This window comes from Manis javanica, chromosome 7, assembly GCF_040802235.1.
Source record: "Manis javanica isolate MJ-LG chromosome 7, MJ_LKY, whole genome shotgun sequence".
NCBI classification, from domain to species: domain Eukaryota; kingdom Metazoa; phylum Chordata; class Mammalia; order Pholidota; family Manidae; genus Manis; species Manis javanica.
The window spans coordinates 131,336,424-131,355,764 of record NC_133162.1 but is presented as its reverse complement, the minus strand read 5'-3'; the positions used below and the strand labels follow the sequence as shown (position 1 = coordinate 131,355,764).

At 36.0% G+C, this 19,341-nt stretch overlaps 1 protein-coding gene across 5 annotated transcripts in view; it reads right to left on the bottom strand.

Moving 5' to 3' along the window:
• Positions 1-19,341, bottom strand: part of CSRNP3 (cysteine and serine rich nuclear protein 3) — a 179,121-nt gene that overhangs the window by 74,709 nt on the left and 85,071 nt on the right. Inside the window, exon 1 of one of the 5 annotated variants that reach the window (XM_073241592.1) lies at positions 11,737-12,020. The exons of 3 other annotated variants lie outside the window; for them this stretch is intronic. The gene's annotated coding sequence lies outside the window, so the exon portion shown is untranslated. Of the gene's footprint in view, positions 1-9,900; positions 10,000-11,736; positions 12,021-19,341 lie in introns of those variants that run through there. One more of the 5 variants, XM_073241593.1, reaches the window with a different exon arrangement.

Here is a 19,341-nt window from a genome sequence, read left to right as displayed (position 1 = left end):
GATAAATGGGAGACCTTGGCTAAGAATGCCAAATCAAGAAATTGGATGAAAATGTACATTTTAGTGCCTTTGGAAGACTGGCTGAAGCTAAATTTTGGGTAGCTTTTGGAATCTTGTTCAAATCACTCTCTTCTGGCAACATAAAACTTTCACAGCTTTCATAGGTAACTCATTGAGTTCTCACAATCCCATTTATATTCATCTAATGTTTAATCCTTTTTTCTTCTTACATCTGTCCCTATTTCCTAATGTTTTGCTATGTACTGTAAGGAAATGACCACAGAAAATATGCCTTCAGAATATCATCAATCCCCCAGTTCTGAGGAGCAGGTTATCTGATTTGCAGAAGAACCAATTTGGGGTTGCCCAACCGAGCAAATAAAAACACAGGTTAAATTTGAAGTGTAGATTAAAAAATAAGTAACATTTGTGATACTCTTTAATGATTTATCTGAAATGCCAATTACACTGGGCACTCCACATTTCTTCTGACAACCCTAACTGGCACCCTTGACTGTCAGTGAAGAAGTTGAATGACTGCGAAACCAGCAAAAATATCTACAGAGGAAATGCCACCTACTAACTGGAGCTACCATACATGAATATATCTGTCTTCCACCAGTCCTTTAGCCTGTGAAACCCAGTAAATGAGACATGTACAGTCATGAGGGCAAACCAAGAATTCACCCAACAACTGAAGACAAGATGAGGGGCTGAGTGGTGGTTGTTAAGAGGTTAAGTGCAGCCTGGCTTGTCACTGATGCAGGAAGAAATGAATTCAAAAGGAAGTCATTCTGGCATAGCAAGACTTTCTTTATATGGTAATGGCAGGTCTTTCTAGTGAGATGCTGTCTCTTCCCCAGCCTACTGCAGGGTCATTAACCAAGACCCTTCTGCCTCGGTGATGTATTAGCTTGAAGTGTATTAGCTTGCTCCTCACCATGACACGGAAGGCATTCCTTCACAATCTGTCAAAGGACAAAATCATTTCTTTTTCATCCTCATCAGAGTCTTCCGGCAAGCACAGAAAGCTCAGAAACTATGAAAAAGTTCTATCTTAACGACTTTGATAAGGTAAGGTTGCTTGATTCATTCAGCAGTGGGTGCCAGACCCAGGAAACAGCAGTGTCAGGATTAAATTGCCTAGAAAAGAAACTTATTCTTCTTTACTTTCACTCAGAATGGAAGGCAATTTTGATGTGTTTGCTGGTCGCTTCACCAAATTCAAATGATGAGATGAGAGGCATTGCAAACAGGTTGATGAAAATACTGGTGTGTGGCTCATCTGTGATAGCAGGTGGGAAAAGCTTAGCTGGTAAAGCAAGATCATTCACAATGTTACACTTCATTAACTAGATTGTCTACTGGGCCAGATAGAGGATGAAGAGGACAGTTACTCCACTGATGGTATATAGGTTTTATTCCACTATTTTAGAAAGGAGAGCTTAGCTAAAAACTATCATACTGTGTTATTTTTATTCTTCGGTGTGATATATTTGGCTGTCCAGATGTGTTCCTAACTATCAAGATATAATTTCAACTAAGTTAGTTTCTATCAAATCCTTTTCATCCCCAATTTTCTTAAAACCATGATTTAGAGTAATCTGTGATGTTCTGCACTAACCCTGACATTACCACTGCCCTTACACTATTATGCTAATCAAACACTGACTAGAGGCTAAAGTCTGTTAAATAAGATAATCACTATTTTAAGAAGTTGGCATCAGATTTTAATGCCTTGAACACATCACACGTTCTCAGAATGCTTATGCATTTCTCTAAAAATAAGGGATCTTTTCTCCCACAATATTAAGGCCATTTCTGCCTTAAACCATTTGGCAAGAAAATAACATACGGCTGCCAAGAGGAGAGGGGTCTGGCAATGATTTCACAAGGTAAAATCCTGCAAGGTGTTTCCATAGGGCACCACCAATGCGAAAAATGCCGCTGGTGTCTTGCCAACGTGAGAAGCGCAAGTTGGCCAAATGCACCTCGCTTGTCCAGGTGTCTGCTTAAGCCAAGAACCCTGGGAGCACTCCTGTCTAATGAATATTTTTGTTGGAGAAATGATTGTGGGGTTCCCCAATTATGTATGAGTTCCTTCTGCCAGAGTTGCCTGTGACCTTGGGTTAAACCTTGGTTTGCTTTCTGTGCTGGGGATTTCAGCATGTTTACAACTTGATGATTTGCAGTTTGAACATCTCATGAAAAAAACAAATGCTTTTCTCAGAAAAGAATGCATTTAAGCACAAATCCATGCCATCTATGTCTGGACTCCTCAGTTAAGAACCTCTGCTCTGTGGTTTACATCATTTCCCCAGCTTTGGTGACATCTGCAGCTTGGAGAAACGATTCATTGGGAACATTTTAGTTCAAATTATCAAAGATGTTTGAGAATCACCTCCTGTTCCCTTTACCTCCAGTGTCATCTACTTGCTAGGGCAGGGTTCCTCTGGCTCCTCAGCTTCTGCCCAGTGTGTAAAAGGTCTACTGCCTCTCCTGGGACATTCCCTGCAGATTTTGAGGGTTCCTTTCTTCCATGCTCTCTTGGTGTCACATATCACTGTAAAACAACGATCCAAGACTAGCGCCTCTGTAACTCTGTGGCTTGGTGAATACTTGATTGGAATGGTTCTAGTTGATGTTGTTTTTCCCAAAACAGTGTCTCTCTTCCCATTTATAATAATTCCAGTCAGTATTTAATGAGCACCTACTATGAGCCAGGTACTTTGTACCTACTGTCTGTAACTTTTTTCCCCCCAAACCCTGCAAGGTAGTTTTAACAAAGGAAACTGAGGTTTCAGACATACCGATTATTTTTTCAAGAGGCCTGACTCAAATTTCTTCAAGAAATATTCCCTGACCAGCACCACACTGAATTAAGAGATCTCTGCATTCACAGCATCTGGTTGAGGCATTTGGCAGGGCTTATCACACTGGATCATAATCGCTGGTTTTCCTGGTAATTTCTCACACTTGAGTGTAAGGTTCCTCTGGACTGAAGATGTACTCCCAGTGCCTGCTCAGTAAATGAATGGTCATCAGTTTGGAGTGCAATCCTTGATCAGCTACTAAAAAGTGGCCTAATTTTAAGTGAGCGGATCACCTCTCTGGACCTTCATTTTCATTTCTATCAAAATAAGAGGCCATAACTGTAAAAATAGACTCTGATGAATGAAGTCCCCACCACCTGGAAATGAATGATGAAAGCCATCATCTCCATCAAAGGCAGGTACCTCTGCTTTTCCGTACTGTCCTCCCTCAGTGTGTGCAAACTGCAATGGCTAAATTGGTATATGCCTTCCTGATAAAAGGATGGAGAACTCCTCCACTTGCCAACTTCAAATGTTTTTTTTATGACTTTGGCTGGGGGTACCCCAAGAAGCTTTGCACATTACCTGCCATTGGGATTTGTACCCATATCTGAAGGCCAAAATGAGTTTTTTATACTTCTTAACCCTAAACATAACCAACACAGAATAATAGGATATTTATGGACTGGGATACAAAAGTCCTTCCCTAAATTTAACTTTCAGGATGTTTTTTTAGTAAGCAAGGGCAGAGAACACCAAGGAAGAGCATGGTAAGGCTTCTAAAACTGTTCAAAACTGATCAAGTGCCTGTTGAAGGCCTATTTGTCCTACCCTGACAATGAAAATCCCAATGTAAAGTTTACTTTATGTATTTGCTATGAAGACTACAGAGGAGTACTTGGTCTAACTCCTTGGACAAGTAGCAAGACTTACCACATTAAGGGGAAAATAGACCACCCAGAGACAGAATTTAGAATCATTACTGCACCACTGAAAGATAACTTTTCTTTCTTTAGCCATTAGGAAGTTTCTCTCTAGTCTTTCAGAAAGTGTCTGATGAAATAATAAGGCAGGCTAGCTGGTATAGAACGAAGGGCATTTAAAAGATATGACATCCTTCGCTTTAGAAGAATTATCGGAATAGTCCGAAGGGAAAAGAACTTTTAAACACATTTCCTTCATAAAGTGCTCTGAAGTGGTATCAGAATAAAATATGGACAAGCTTTAAGACCATTCCCATCCAAGCACTGGGATCCTACCAGAGACATTGTGTAGAAAATAAAGGGGATTTAAAAAATTAGACCAAGTAGAAAAAAAGTACTTCAGATGTTATTTAAAATGGATCACCACCTTAGGCAAGATATAGGTTTTTCCTATCTAAGGCGGAGAGCAATAGTTATTCAACCTGCCGCTGACATTGCATTACGCAGCAATTAGCAAAAATAATATGGAGTATACCATTAAATAACTGGCTTTTCAAGTCTCAGTGAAGGCTCTACTAGCATAATTAGATCTGGTTCACAAAAGAAACAAGTTACACCCAACTCTTATAATCTTTTGAAAGTTGGAAAGTTGTTTACAGAAGTCTCACTATTCAAACAAGTTTCACAAAAGCAGAGATCACAATATTCCTCCCCATTTACTTATCCAACACTCGCTACCAATGGTTACTTATCAAAAAACACTTCCTGGTATGCTACTAGTGTTCAAATCGTTTTAAGTAAAAAAATGTGGATATATTTTCTAAATGTCTTCAGAAAAACCCTATGACTAAAGAAACTGATACAAAATTTTTAGACATCATTCTGATACAGAAGTTTAAAAGAGCAATAAGTCTGTGATAGAAAAATCATTTCATGACTCAGACAAATTAGCACTTTTAAAGTCGATGGGCGCCACACCAGCTTTGGTTCAGCAAACATTACTTGGGCACCTCATATGTGCCTGTCTCCCTCTGTCATTGAAAAGTCCATGGTCACTGGATGCGACAGGAGCTCAGGATGGAGCAGAGGGGAATGACCAGTGCCTTCACGGTACGCAGCCAATATGCAAATGGAAACAAATCACAGAGCAAAGGTACAAAGATGAAACTTTTAAGCCATAATGGATACAAAACAAGAACTCCAAAAAGCACATATTACTTCATCATACGTAAGGATTTTGTGAAGATGTGCTTCCAGTTGGAAAGATTCAAGATACCTATGAAGACACACACAGTTTGTACCTTGCTGATTCACAGGACTGCCTTCTCTACTGGACCACCTGAACAGGGGATCAGCTGCTTAGTTCGACCCAGGTATGACGTCCAACAAACTCCTTGCGGGCTTCTATTTTTTTCAAAACAAGTGTATTCCTCATCTGTTGAAATCTAAAATGTTTCATTACGTACCCCTCTATAGGCTTATGCTGAACTTGCCTTAGTAGCAGCAGGGAATCAATTCAATGGGTTGAAAAATAGTGGTATTAGCTCCCATTTATTGTTCTCTATGTCACAGGTGTGCATCATGCCATTTCATTTCATTGTTAATCCTTTGATATAGACATGATTATCCCCACTTTGCATATGAAGAAAGTGAGGCTTAAAGATTTCCAGGACCAGGTCCAAGGCCCATGGATTGAAAGTGAGATCATTTCTTGGAAATGATACCAAGTTTGGGACTAGAACCTAAGATTCTAAATCACTATCCTATTCTGCCTTTTCATACTCCATGATAGAGCCCAAACTCACATACCCAATAAACTATATAATAAAAGCACTTAACCTATCAAGAAAATATTTAAAATTTTCCTGTTTTTTAGTTTTTCATGAATTACCCTAAATTTTGTTTATTAAATAAAGCTTAACCAGTTGTGTTAAAGTAATTCTCAGGCCTTTAAAAATGCTAATGGACAAAAGAAGACCCCACTGTGATTTCCCCTGATACTCTTACTAGCTGTCATTCTTACAGAGTGTCCTTTGACACTAAGTCCATGGAACCAACATTCCTTCAGATCCTCGAAGTTCTTCCAAGTGGAGGGGAACATCTATTAGCTGATATGGTCTTAGCTACTCTGTGTATCTTAACGGATACATCGTACAGGTGAGTTTTCAAAGAAATGCAGATCGGTGGCTCAGTTTCCTAACTTTTCTTATATGTGACAAGTGAATGTAGGGCATGAGCATGAGCATATATGCACACAGACATGCAAACACATGCACACACGCAGGACTAAATGCATATCTAAAGGAGTATTTGGATTCATAAGTTTGCATGGAGAAAAAATGATTGTCCAGCTATGTGAAGGTGGAAGGTGGTGAATTGCAAAGTTTCAGAATTTGAGAATGAAATATACCACAACTCCTGAAATTGGCACAAATAGGTACTTGACACCAATGATAAGTCAAACCAAAAATTTGGTCTGTGTGTTTTATTTGGTACACGTGTTTGAGTTCTCATTTCCCTATTAGACAAAATAATTTCAAATTCCTGTAGATGGTCTAACATGACACATTTTCATCATAGCAATAAGAACAATTTCTCATTTATTTGGAGTCCAAGCATGATTTTCAATAACCAGAATGTAAGAAAGTCTAAGATAAGTTTTGTTGATTTTCTGTGTTCCTGTGTGTACTATACTGTATATTGTGTCAAAAGTGCAGTACACAGAAGTGCAGGAATATTTCTCTCTCTCTGTGGCCTGCCAAAGTCTCAGTGATTTAGAACTGAATGTAAAATGAAGTGCCTAATGTTAATTTTTGAATTACTCTCGAGGGGAAATTATTAACTGTATTTAAAAAATACATATTAACATGATAAAAAAAGAAAATTATAAAAAGCATATAAAATTATATACAAAAAGATAATAGCAACACCATTCAGTGTTGGGGCACAGTTTTATCTTTTGCAGTCAGTCAGTGTACTGGAAGGAACAATGATTCTTCTGCCATGAAGAAAAGTCTAAACTAATTTCCACTTTGCTCAGTAAGCTGGAATGATATGCACTACACTACATTTTGATTCCTTGAAAGCAAATGACATTTCTAAAAAGTGACTACTAAAGTTATACCCTTTACTTATTTGGAAAATTGGTTTATTTAGTACAGATTATTTTCCAAATATTCTAGACCAAGAATTACTATAGCACTGCTATGTATCTGATAATATGGAATAAAAATAAGATCTTTAAAATCATTCTACAACTTTGTTATAGTTATACTTCTCAATAAAATTGATACAATTATATTTAAATTCCAGAATAGGTGATTTTAAAATACAATAATTTGTTTTGATTCTTAGGAAATATCAGGTTAAAATAAAGAAAGGCAATTGTTTTTAATACTCAATTAACTTGAGCATTTTTCATTTATATGCTATAAGTAATTTTGTTCTTTCTACTTCATAGGCAATAGAAGTTCAGGAGAAGCATTATTTATTATAACAATTCAACTTAAAACCTACACATGCGATTTTGAGATACAACAGTTATTTGTAGATTTTAGAGTATGTTCCATACTGATAGACTGAGTAGGACATATATCTTTTCCAAGCTTCCAGTATGGTCTGTACTTTCCAAGCTTCCAGTATGGTTTGGCCTAAAATCTTTTCCAAGCTTACAGCATGGTCTGTACTTTCAAGTGATGACAAAGACAGACTGGTAGTCGGAAATTAGTTTTTGAAAAATCCTTAGATTCCTTTGAAGTCTGTTGTAACACCATTTCTTCATGTACACTAACTGCACTTCGGTGATTTGTTTTTACATTACTCTGTTTACTCTTTTACTTTCCAAATTTGATTTGAATTGCATTTACACAAATAAATTTGTCTATATACATTTAAATATTCAGACCATGAACTTTTACGTACATGCTGCTGAGATTTGGGTGGAAATAGTATGGCTCAAGCCAATGCAAAAAAAGACTTCAAAGTTTTGAGTGGATTTGCATGGAGACATAAATTATCCAGGATATTCAAAGCCATAAATTTGCTGCAGGACATATACAGCTCCCTTGCGGCTCACGGAAACACAACAATTCTCTTCATTTCACATTTGTCTACTATCACGTTTTCTCCAAGAATCTTCACATGCTCTCTTCACATGCTCTCTTGTTCGCCCTCACTGTTTTTATTTCTATATTCAGGAGGTGTTAACTGGTAGCAGTTGCATTTACAAAATTAATAGTATTGGACTGCCTAAATGATTTTAAACTGGGTTCTCTCCTGCCTCCTGAGCTCTGCCTAAAACACACTCTGAGGTTAATAGATACGACCTCTGGGCACAACCTAAGTTAAAAGTGAAATAAAAATTTTTGCTTTTCAGAATTGTTGGATTAAATATGGTTGACCTTAAGAAAAATTTTGAAATATATATATATATATATATATATATATATATTAGATAGCTCTGTGTGTATAATACATTCTATTTTAGTTGTTATTATATATAATATAGTATAAAGTGTAATACATATACACATATATGAAATACATGTGCATATATATTTCATGATTTTATGTATAGGCATGTTAAAAAACAAAAGTCTGCCAATATGTTGTTTGGAGCAGAGGACAGCATATTCCATTCAACAAAAGAAGGAAATGTATTTAAAATAAAACCCCTTAAGCTGCAGTCATTCTTGCAAGTTTTAAGACTTTAGAAGAAAAGGGCAGATTTTGCATTTAAAAAAAAATTCACAAAAACATGAATTCCTTCTTCTAAACTAATCTCAGGATCTTAAATAAATGTCATACTGTCCCCACAGAATGATAAAGGGTGAGAATCTGGCCCTGAATGACTACAACAGTGATTTCCTAAATATTTGGAATAACTGTCCTTCACTGATTTAAACGGCCATCCCCTTGATTTGGACGGCCTTCCACCCACCCGCTCCTCATTTTTAAATAAAAGAAACTGTTGCCAAACTACCAAGTCTTAATCATTATGATACAATTAACTCCCTCTTTTCAGTGCTAAGTAATTGAGTTTATCTAGGCATGGACTAGCCCTTTGAATGTAAGTTCCATGGATTCATTTTTCAATATTTTATATAAATATAGAAACACAATGTAATTTCATGACTAAACATCACTTCACCTCATCTTTCTGACACATTTTCATACACATACAACCTGTAATGTAGACAGATGCACACTTGATACAAATTAAAATAACATTTTTTCCCATCAACATCGTATTGATATTGCTGAGCTCAGATATTTAAAAATGTTAATGATATGGATAGACATCGTCTGTCTGATCATGCTGTTTTAATTAAGTTCATTTTAAATTAGGTTTTGGAAATAAAAAAGCGATGGGAACAATAAAAGTGAGTACACATTTGTTTGGTACATGTCAGACTTAAAACTATGATGTAATCACACATTTTACAAAAGTGTGCTATTTTAGTGTGTGGAAAAAGAAGACTTTGTCTTGCCTGTGACATTTATGAGAATCACTTTACAGTCAGAGTCAACTGAAAGCTAAAGTCACAGGAAGTTGAACATACTGAGTTCAAAATAGCACTCTCTAAAAAGTCTCAAAGATATTTAACAACAATTAGAAAAATTAAAGAAGCGTCTAAAGGATATATCCCCCAAATAATAAATTATTTCTCTGATGAGGGTGTTTAACAATAAAATATGGAGTGAAAACTCTACAACTGAAACCCTCTCTTAAAATGAAATGAAAATGTTAGCTTATGTCGTATGGGATATGAACAAAAGAATTCTATTATTTAATTCCAGATACCTCACAAGATTTTTGGTTAGGAACTCGGTTCTTATTTAAAATCCATTTCTTAAAAATGTGAAAATCCTCTAAACGTTGTAAGTCCTCGTATTTCCCTCTTTCAACCCAGATCTTTCTCTGCAATCAAAAACTTTCCAAAAATGGATTTAGAAGCCTAACCCCATTTTTTTTCTCACATGAAATTATTCCGTCGGAACAAAACATCCATGTTTCAGATTGAGAAAACAGTAAGATTTAACAAACTAGTTAGCTGAAAACCCAGAACACCCTGCCAGTTTCCACAATGAACTCAAATAGCCAATCCTCACCAGTGTCTTTCACAGAAATAAAATCAGGCGCATCATGAAATCTGTCACCATACCTGTGCGCGCTTTAAACGACTAGGGCACACACACTGTAGAATCTTCCCCCTGATAAATGGAGCACACTTCACCTAACTGCTGCAAAACACTACTGCAGACCAGCCCAGTGCATTTTTTTCAGGCAACTGATCCCGCTTTCCAGCAGCCCTGGGACCTTTGAACCAGCCTCTGCCCCCCACCCCCTTCTGCAGTCAAAGCCTCCAAGCTGGTCTCATTTGCATAAGGCTCGGGCAGCCCTCCAGCCGCGGAGGCGGAATGCTGGGTAAGGGATTGTGGAACCGCAGTCCTGCCAGAATACCTGAATCACTGGAGAGCCGGCATACGCGTCGGGGAGTGGGCACAGATTTCACTGGGCTGTCACATCACGGCCCCCACCCCACCCCCATGTCCATTAATGCATAAGCGTCTTTAACTCTTTGTTTTAGAGTCTTTCTTTCCCCCCTCCCCACCCAAAGAAGCTGTCAGCAGCGACTATGGTAACCAGGGAAACCCAAATAGTCAAATACTTCATTTAAATACATGTGGGAGGCCAATTTAAAATTTTCATTAACTTCTCTTGTTTTTGAAACATAGTGTTTTTTTTGCATTGAAATACATATTGCATGCATTCATCAGGACCACAGGGAATTTCTTTTTGTTGTGGCTTACACAGTATCTTGCATAAATTTATTTTAGTCACTATACAAATATATGAAGTCACTATAGTATTTCTATAAAATATTAAATGTGCCCTAGTGTCTTAAAGACGACTATCCTAAATGGTGTCCAAAAAATTAATTGTAAAGCAGGTAGGTCCCAGAAAACCTTTAAAACAGTACAGCAGCAAAAATGTAGAGAAAAGTTACGCTATGTATTTAAATCTAAAGATCCATGTAGCAATAATGCTTGCCTGTCTTTGGCATAGATGTTCTGTGTTGTGCCATTATTTGCTAGAGTTATTTCTTCCCTGTCTTCCTACACACAGCAATCTATTTAAAACATAAACTCTATTGCTCATAAACCTAAGAAGTGGTTATTTTCTAGATACAGAAGGTCATGTGTGTACGTATTTTTATAAATACACATGAAGGCACATATTCTTCTTTTCTAAGTGGTGAGTCAATGGGAATATGCATCATCACATGATTAATCAATTCTTCTTTTTAAAATTAAGCTAATTTGTTTCTCTCCATTAGTGAGTGAATACTATCTACAAAATAAAAGGTTTTACTCAATATTTTCCATCTTTCAAGAGAAATATAACATGAAAAATAAAGGCATACATTAATATGGATATATAGTACTATAGTTAAATATAAAATACATTGTGGTAATAGAAGTATGGCATTTCAGAATTTTCATATTAAAAAAAATTTTTATTTAAATATTTAAATATTCCAAAGCTTTCTCTTGCAGTATACCAAAAAACATCAATAAATTCTGAATGATACCTCATCTAATTTATAAGACATGTAAACTATTACAATGTAGGATTTTTTAACACTGTAAAAACAAATTTGGATGTTTTTATGTGAAATATTTCTTAGGATTATTCTGTTTTATATTATTGCTGCTGATAAAGAAAGGTTAGAAATTATTGGATGAATTATTTTTCTTACCATAAATTTTTAAATAGGATAAATAACTATTCCGTTTACTATGGTCATAAACATTTCTCTCTCACATCTGACGACATCAACAATTTAATCGCAATGGGTCAATTCAAGTGCATCCTTCACATTACACACTGCAAATATCTTGCAAAGTTTTTGTTTAAGGCAAAACACATCAGCCTATCCTAATTTAAATCCCATCAAACACAAGGAAGTGTTGGAGTAATTTATAAAATCACTGACCTGTTCAAATAGCTGTCGTCTTAGTCCTTGCGCTCTTTTTTCCTTAGAATCCAAAAGACACTGATGTTCATTTTAGACTGTGTGTCAGCATCACCGAAGGCACTGCTCTTCCTGGTTCAGCGGAATCTGCTGAAATTTGCCAGCCCTGTGTTTTATTGCTGGTACCGTATGCTTTATTGTTCAGCCACAAGAGCTTCACTCTGCACAAAGACTCATTACCTACTGCTTGCTGCACGAATTCAGCCTTACTGAGGCTGCCTATATGTGATCACATGGGAGTTTTGTCTGAGAAAGCCAGGCATGCCACTGACTTCACTGTGTCTATGGATATTTTTATCAGCTAAGGTCTGCTAGGAGGAAGGAATAACAGATTATGAAGCTGCTTTAAGTCATTAATGCAGCACAACTTATGGAAATCCCTTTACAAGGTTTTTTTTTTTTAATTGTGGAAACCGTTTGAGCAGGCATTCAAAAGCAGCTAACTAGATTTTATTTTAATAAGAAGCTGAATAATAATTTAAGGAAGGGAAACTAGCAAAAAGCCGTTTCCTACCGTCTGCTTTCTGGAAGTACTTTTGTACAAATGTTATTGAAAAGCCTTGCTCAACTGAATGCTTTGACAGTATGTTTTAACCTTTAGATTGCTGGTGTTTCTTTCTTGGAGGAGATTATTTTCTAAAAGGATATGTGGCTGTTTTCCTCACAATCTTCTCAGTGAAAAGCTCAATCACTGAGAAATACTATGTATGAATAAAAATAAAGACATCCTAATTACTTTGTCTAAAGTAGATAAGAGGGTGCGTCTCTTTATTGATGTACATAAATGTGGCAGATGATTAATTTATCTTCTCAAAAGATGACACATTACCAGAACAGCTGACTTAAAAGAACAATGAAGATTTCAATTTAAAGATCTAAAGGACATGTGGTTCATATTAATTCTTTAAAAGTGCAGTAACTTATGTTAGACAGCTTACCTCAATAAAGCATATGGTTTACCTTATCTGATTTCAGTGTTAACAAGCAGTTTCAGAGCTGACTACTCAACATTTCCAGGAATTTTCTGCTGTATAGATATTGAATTAATATATACATACACATGTACATGTGTATATATGTGTATATATATGTTTGATACATATACCTATACATACACATATATAGTCAGATTATCTTTTTAAACATATTTTTTAATTACCTAAAATTATTTCTCAAAATTTGAAAATGGATTGTGGATTTTCAAATGAAAAAGCTATTTATTGGAATTTCATGAAAAAACTGACTTCTTATTTCTTTAATAATCTGTCTGCATTGGACTGGTAATTGAAAGCTTGTTGCTTGCTAATGTCAGTGGAAATGTTTTGGCAAATATGTGCAAAGTGCAACAAAGGGCACAGAGGAAATGAAGCACCATAAATGAAGATCAGAAAATACATTTTCTCTATAGTTATATATGCAGTCCATTTTAATATTTAAAAATAATACAGTAATCTTAAAAATAATAAATATACATATATTTACTAAGACTTCCATTAGTAAGGAATTATTTTCTGGAAATAATTATAACTTATATTTTTTCATGTCGATTGGAATTTTAAAAATAATTTTAAGCCAGAGTGGGCAAGTGGGGCTAAACAGCCCTGTTTCTAAATACAATGATTTAACCTCATTCTTTATAATATTTTTTTGTAGATTCAGCATTGATTTAGAATATTTCACCGCTTCAATAAATGCCTGTTGGTGGGTTTTTCTTAACAATGAAAAGATATTCAGATATGTTTTACATGCCACCATTTTAATGTATTTGTTCCAAAATGCTCATGTTCATTTTTTCCTCTGCACACAAAAGCAATGCTAAAGCTACAAAACCTTGGGGCATTCAAAAAAAAAAAAAAAGGAAAACAGTGCTCCTGGCTTGTAGTGTACTTCTGGGTTTTTAAAGATATGTACATTCCTTATACTATCTTTGATGATGTCATCATGTTAATGTACAAGGAAATAAACAAAAGGCAGCCATTTTTCTCTTACTGCATCACTTCAAAAACAGTGAAATAAAATGGTTGCCAAATGGAAAGGAAGATTCAGCAGAATACTAAGTTACTTCCAAATTTGGGGGAGAGGGAGGGGTGAAATGGAAAATAAAAACCACATAGATATGACATTTTATGAACATATGCAGAGAAATAATTTACAATAAGAAAACAACTATAAATAAATACAAGGAATATAGAAATAGCTACCAATTAAAACAAATTAAAACAATGAGTCTCCAATGGAAAGACTATAGTCCATAAACTTAGTAAATTAAATGTAAGGGCCTATTAAATTCATTAAAATATTGAAAAAGATGTTTAAAGGCAGACAACAGAGCTTGAAAGGTCTAGAAAGAGACAGAATGATCACGAATAGTAATAATTTTCCCAGGTCTACTATTTTCTTAAGTGACCTTGGAAAGGTTATTCTAGTATCTTACGCCTTGATATTTAAGTCTGCCAAACAGGAACAGAAAAGTCTTTGGGAAGCATGTCACAGAAATCTATAGCAATATTTTTATACTTCAATTCCCTAAATTGGCTTTCACCAAGCATTGTCAACTAACATTACTAAAATGAGAACAAGTGATGTAAAATTTTAATGACTGTTTAAGGGAGTTTTTAAATGTATCATCCTAACAGCAGAGACAAACATGCAATAAGTAGGACTTTTGGAAACAAAAGGGGATTTTTTTCCACATGAAGAAAAAAAATAAAAATAAATTTAGTTAGTAATTTGAAACAAATTTCAGAGAATTGCAACAAATTGCAAAATATACCCATCCTTTCAATGACAATTCTGGAACTCTCTGTTGGCAACGTAACAAGAGAACTGTAGCAGAGTTTCTGATTCTTACATTATACAATGAACAATGGTGCCTCTGCTTATACAACAGTTTCATCAGCCAAGAATTCTTTAAATTTGAAATTGACAGAGAAACACAGGATCACAACTTAAAGAGGCAAATTCCATTCAAGATGAAAAGGACATTTTGATTTACTTTGTTATATTAAAAGCTGTGAATTGAAAACAAGATATTTTAACTCTTACTATTGACTCTTACTAGCTTGGTTTTTCTCCAGTGACAAAGAGGCATCATAGAAGTATTTTGTTTGCTCCCCTTTGCTACAAAATAACCAAAGCTCATCAGAAATACTCCAAAATATTTTTAATCCACTCATGCAGTAATTTGGGCATAGACATACTAAATGGATGATCCCTTGAACATTCTACTACACGAAGGAAGATGGAGAAGATTTCCTAATACCGTCACCTGTGTTTCCTGGAACTGTATTAATTGGCATATATATCTGCACCTTCTGTTGGATTTACCCTTGATTGGACTGGATTTTCTTGCTACATTTCATCCTTGCTCACAACCCATTCAGAGAAGTTGATACATTGGCCGCGTTAGCCTCAAAATCCAGTACTAATTCAATTCAACAAATATTTATTGAGAAGGTACCACGTACTAAGCTCCGAGACAGTTCCCAGGGATACAAAAATGAAACACACACTGTTTACAAGAAGATTATAATATCTGTAGCTTTAAAAAAAAAAAGCTAAGCCTGTTTTGAGAGAGTCTTAAAGTAGGGAGATATTTTTTAAAGTTTCGGATATCTCATAGACAACAAATTTTATGTACAATCAATATAATTTATTTTCAATATTGTTTCCTAAAATCTGAAAAACATTATTGTAATTACAATCATTTGTCAAATATCAAATATAGATATATGAGGGCTTCAAATTCTATGCTGTCTGTATCAAGAGGTTGCATCTAATTTCCATTTATTCTATGCTAGTCTTAATGATTTGCTTAACCAATAGATTCTGAAGCCATGATATATTGGAAATTCCAAGGCTAGGTCTAAGAAACCTTACAACTTCTATTTGAACCTCTTGGAATACTCTCTCCGGGACACTTGAGCTGCTGTAAGAGGATTGACTACCCTATGCCTGCCATGGTGAAGCCACAGGTAAGCACTCTGGTCACCAGTCCCTACTAGGCTTAACAATCTAGCCATTTCTGATGCCTGACATGTGTATAAAGCCATCTTGGACCCTCCAAACCTATCCACCCACCAGCTGGACACCATGATACGATCCTAGTTGTCACTATGTGAAGAATTGGTTAGGTAAGCTTTTCTCACATTTCTGCCCTAGAGAATTTGTAAGTCATAATAAAATGGTTGCTGTTTTAAGCCACTAAGTGTTGTGGTAGTTTTGCAGCAGGTGAAAACTGGTACCTATTTACATGAATATGACAGAGACAACATAATAAACTTAAAGTACATGGAAGGACAGTCTGATTTGCATATTCAATGAAATTATTGAATTTCATTCAATGAAATGGATGCATTTAATGGGTGCGTTAAAATCACATATAAATTGGGAGGCTGGAAAAAAAAAAGAAGTGAAAAAATTCAGGGAGCATCTGAAACAAATGAAGGTTAAGTCACCCGAGAGGATTGTGTAGCAGGAATGGGGTTTCTGGAGTCACAGGAAAGACACAGCAAAGCAGCCAGGAGAAAAGGGAATTCCCAATCGCAAAAGTTTGGGAAAAGCCCAGAAATAAGAGAAAGAGCTTTATCAACTATGATGAGATGAACTTTGAGGGAATGTTGGGGACAGAAGATGTAGGTATGTGGGGAGTCTGAAAGAGAAAAAGAAAGGTTCCTGCTACTTCTTGGAGTTCTCTGAAATTTGAAGTGAGGAGATTTTTGCAACATGTAAGATGTTGAGAAGTCACCAAGGCATAAGCAAAGGGCAATGGTCTAGGCAATGAATAAAGAAGACATCTTTGACAGTTGAGAAGTGGCTGGATGGGTGGGGCACTGAGGCAGCCGCCTGAGGAAGAAATGATGGGAAGAAATGATAGGAGACCGAATTAAAGGTAACTACTGAAGAATGAGGAGAAAGAAATTCATCACAAAGAAGGAATTTAATATTGGTTGGATAAACCAGTTTCTGATCTCATTTGTAGCCTTAAAATTAGTCAATGGTGCTATGGTTCAGTTACCAGTTACATATAATAAATAGAAAGTATTCAACCAGTTTTGTTAGACAAATTTAGTCATTTCCAGGTTTTTTTTATTTGTATTGGTCTCAGCTCGTCAACTTTCAAATACTGTGAAAAACTGTAGGATCAAATATTGTGAATGTTGATCAAAGATTGTTAATAGAGGCTACAAAAGACTGCAGAACAACAGGACCTTCCTTAACATAAAGTACATGGAGGAGGGTATTTAGATACTTTTTTGTTGTCCGATTCCTAAGTTAGAAAAAAAAAGTGTAGAGAAAAAACAAATATGACCTATTTCTGCAAAGATTAAATAACAGGTAATTTTGGGTCATGTAAACCAAGACTTAAACCACGTGCACACGCACATTCACACACCAGTACCTGTCAAAGCCAACCAGCCTCTGCCTGTTGGAGTTTTATCCTTTTGCTCTTTATTCTATGTAGATAATAGAATGCAAACTAGCAGGTATTCAGCTAACGTGCCAGTGAATGGCCGCTTAGAATGATGCAGGTTAAATGGCAGGAATAGCTCTCTGAGTGCTGCTATTTCATCTACAGTAAGTACCTAAATCCTTGGAACATGGCTGTAAGAAGTCTTAATGCAAAGTGACCCAGAGAAGAAAGTATTCAGATTTCCCCCACCCTTCAGTCTCCTTATCGACACAAAGGCATTAGAATAGAGCATTCCTCAAGAGAAAAGGTAAATGAAGCAAACATCCTCTCTGAATTCACAAAGGATACATTTATTTCTTAATAATCAAAGTTAATTATAATGATTTCATCCTATGCTGAATGAGATATCCAACCTAGGGCCCAAAATAGGGAGTCATATGCATATGCACAAGTAACAAGAACTGAGGAGGTAAAAATAAGAAAAAAAAGAACATTAATAGGACTAGTGGCTTTTCCATGTCAATGGGAAGGTTGCACCATAACTAAAAGGGCTGCTTTTGGGGGCAAGGCACGAGAATATAAGAGTTTCCTCATCGACTCTACACAAGTAAAGAGTTTTTATTTCACCAACACAAGTCTACAAATAGTTGGCTTGAATCTACTTTGATCTGTGTAACAGAGACATACATTAATAGCTCTGACATATTCTTTACCTGAGTTCATTCATTCATTCATCCATTCTCATCCATGTATTCATTTTACATTCATAGAATACAGCTTAGCATCTGGTTGGTTCAGTGCTTTGACAGGTTAAAGAGATGAATAAGCCACTATCTACAAACTAAGAGGCTTCCCATCTGAAGGTGAAGACAGGTATAAAGAGATGCCACATAATGGGATAAGTTCTATAATTGGAAAATACGTAAGAACATAAGGACATGTGTGAATAATCCTGTATAAAAATAGCTAAGACCAAAGTGCTTTATTTTACATGTATTAATTAATTCCTATAACCATTGCCACATACTCATGAGATAGCTACTTTTACCATCTCCATTTCATAGATGAGATGACTCACGATTTGACAGTCAGTATCTAAATTCAGCTAGTATGGCTTTAAGGAAGTGTGGATTCTCTTGGGAGCATTGTACCTAAAGAAGTCATTGTGGGCTTCACGGAAGAGGTGGCATGGAAAATGAATCCTAAGAGATGGGTAGGAGTTCTTTTGTAGAAAAAGAGAAGAATATTCTAGGCAGAAGCAATAGGATACATACTGATTCTGAGGCAGAACCAACATATGTGTGAAGGAAACTAAAAATTTCACTGTGAATATAACCAGGTTATTTGATCTTGATGGGATTGTACATTTACAATGCTGGGTTGTTTGGGACTCACCTTAAAGTCAGTTTGTACTCATAGGGGGTGTTTAAGGGGCTTGATTACAACTGTATTGTGTTTGGTAACCATGGAGAATGAATTGGAGAGGGTCTGCAAGAAGGAAGACCAAATGATACTGTTGAAGTATCCAGGCAAAATGTCAGAAAGGTCTAACTAAAGACAGTGACAGCCCTGGGGGTGGAGAGGAAAGAGACTGAGGAAGTAAATCAACAAACTCACTTAGGCTGGGAGCGAGGGAGAACCCTGAATGTAGGATTTTTAATTTGGCAGACAGCATGGATGCTGATACCATTAACCAAGGTTAGAAATAACTTGCACAAGGAGCCATTCAACAGTAAACACTGAATGCTCACCATGCACCAGGCAATGGTCTAAAATTTTAAGGTTACCCAGATGTCATTTTGGCCTCTGAGCACTCAATGCCAGATAGACAAGCTCACAGATAAAATCTATCACTCAGATATGTAATTCCCTCCATCACAGATAACTTTTAAGAATACAGAATGTCACTCAGTGGCCTGATTAAAGGTCAATAAAGAACAAAGAACAACTTTTTCACAATAAAACTTCAAATCTGGAATGCTGTCAGGTGAACTTAATTGTGGTGCTTACATAAGAAAACCACATAAAATTGTTCAATTCAGATTAAAATCATGGTCTGGATCACCAAATCCACCTCCACACTTTATATCAATCATAAAATATGAAGAAATACAAGAAACAGATTTCTCCTTTAGGCAAATGTTTTAATGAGC